We start from the raw sequence: 1,842 nt of genomic DNA, 5'->3' as shown, positions 1-1,842 counted from the left end.
GACTAATTTCTTTTCCCCTCCGACTCCATCGTTCTTGGGATCCCACGCGTTAAACAAAGTCACTTTTCTCCTTTTTCCTCGCGCCGTCTTCCGTCTCTCTCCCTCTCGCGTCTGTGTGATGTTCCTCGTGGTGCGGCTTCTCCTTCTCCCCCTGCGGTCAAAGACGTTTCAGTTCAGCTGTCACAAATTATGTTCGCCTGCCCAGCTGTCAAAACAGGGGGGTGTCCTTTTCATTCCACCTCACAAACTACGAAAGGAGATGGGAGGGAGGAGGGCTTTAACGCTCATGTTTGGACACAAGCAATTATCTCTAATTATTGTTTTTCTTTTCAGTTTCCCTGTCCCAATGGAGGTCCGAGCTGCAGAACATGCTATAATCCGCTCTGGTCGTTTGAGATCACCGGGCCCCAGAGTCTACTGCACGGCTTTCATCTCAATGTGAGTCAGGAGTTGATTCAAACATGGAGTGATAGGAGAATTAACCCCTGGGACCCAGCTTTCAGTGGGCTCAGCTAAGAGATTATATGTGTTGATGGCAGGCTTTTGCGTTTCAGAACTTTAGCTGTTAAAGGTGCACTGCGTAACTTTTCTGGCGGAGACTCTGCTTGAGCTGAGCGATTTGGGGGGGATCTAATTGCGATTATAGATTTGCGATTTGTGTGATTCAGATCAAAGTTGGCATTTTAAACACGTCCAGGAGCATTCAAATTGAGAGAAGACAAACAATGACTAATACAAGAATCACATTTTTTTTTTGAAGTTTGAACTGTGGGGGAAGAAGCAAGTACAGACTCTAAAACCTATGGGAAAAATCATTTTGTAACAATTATTATCATTAAATCAATCAAGAATAAAGTGTTTCGTATTTACATATAAAGTGCAATTTATTCGTAGATATTCTTTATGTAGATGCATGTTCAAATGTGGCCCTCAGACCAATTTTTGTTGGTCCTCCGGCTTCCTGCTGACTTATGAAAGATGTGGCGGTGCAGCAAAACTATGTCAAATGCAAAATTTCAAATGATGATCTTTGTCATTTGACATGATAGAAGCGTTTAGTCACCATATTTCATCATTTATTTGGTTACAAATTTCTCAATGTAATCACTTGCTTATTGACAGCTAAAAAAACATTAGTTGCAGCCCTATTTTACACATGAGACAGAATATTTTGTAAATCATATATATATTCTTTTAACTAGATCCATGTGGTGTTCTCTTATTATTATTCTGATACGTGCTGCATTCTTCTTCAGAAGGAAACGTGATGTTACAGTGGCGCTGGTTTTGGCATTTCTCCGGCCTACAGTGAGAGGAGAACAGCGCCATCTGCAGTCCAACTCCTCCAGGACTGTACCCCAGGTCCTTGAGAGGTGTTAGGGCCCCTTGTCTCTGTTCACTGTCCTGTAAGTTTAAAACAACTCCATTCCGATTACTGGCATCCACAGTGTTCTGCATAAAAGCAAATGATGCACAGTAGCAGCCGTTTTCAAGTATGTTTTTAGGTTTAGTGCTGTGTTAATTGAAAAATAATCATGTAATCTGCCTGAATTCTTTTAATAACTTGGAAGACCAAATTAACCTTTTTGAAGAATAGAATATTTTGTTGATTGGACTGTTCTTCAGTAAACATATTAAACATATCTATCTTGCATTTATGCAGTTGTTTTGTTGCTTGACAAATACCTCATGCATCTTGGACGTAAAACTCCAACAATTAAGGACACATTTACTTTTAATTTAGATATGGACACATTTACAAGACTCATAATTGTTCTGTTTTATTTCAATTTTTTACTTTTTAAATTATTGATTTTAAGAAAAGAAAAGAAAAATACCTTG

At 39.3% G+C, this 1,842-nt stretch overlaps 1 long non-coding RNA gene across 1 annotated transcript in view; it reads left to right on the top strand.

Annotated features, from left to right (window-relative positions):
• The window catches only part of LOC140367141 (uncharacterized), a 2,294-nt gene extending 1,869 nt beyond the window's left edge, over positions 1-425 (top strand). Inside the window, exon 3 of the long non-coding RNA XR_011928109.1 lies at positions 334-425. This is a non-coding gene — a long non-coding RNA (uncharacterized lncRNA). The remainder of the gene's footprint in view (positions 1-333) is intronic.
• The last annotated feature ends 1,417 nt before the right edge of the window (positions 426-1,842 follow it).

Source organism: Eucyclogobius newberryi, unplaced genomic scaffold (genome assembly GCF_026437365.1).
Source record: "Eucyclogobius newberryi isolate DKJ021-1_F unplaced genomic scaffold, fEucNew1.0.hap1 SCAF_2, whole genome shotgun sequence".
Lineage (NCBI taxonomy): Eukaryota > Metazoa > Chordata > Actinopteri > Gobiiformes > Gobiidae > Eucyclogobius > Eucyclogobius newberryi.
This window is presented reverse-complemented; position numbering and strand designations above follow the sequence as displayed.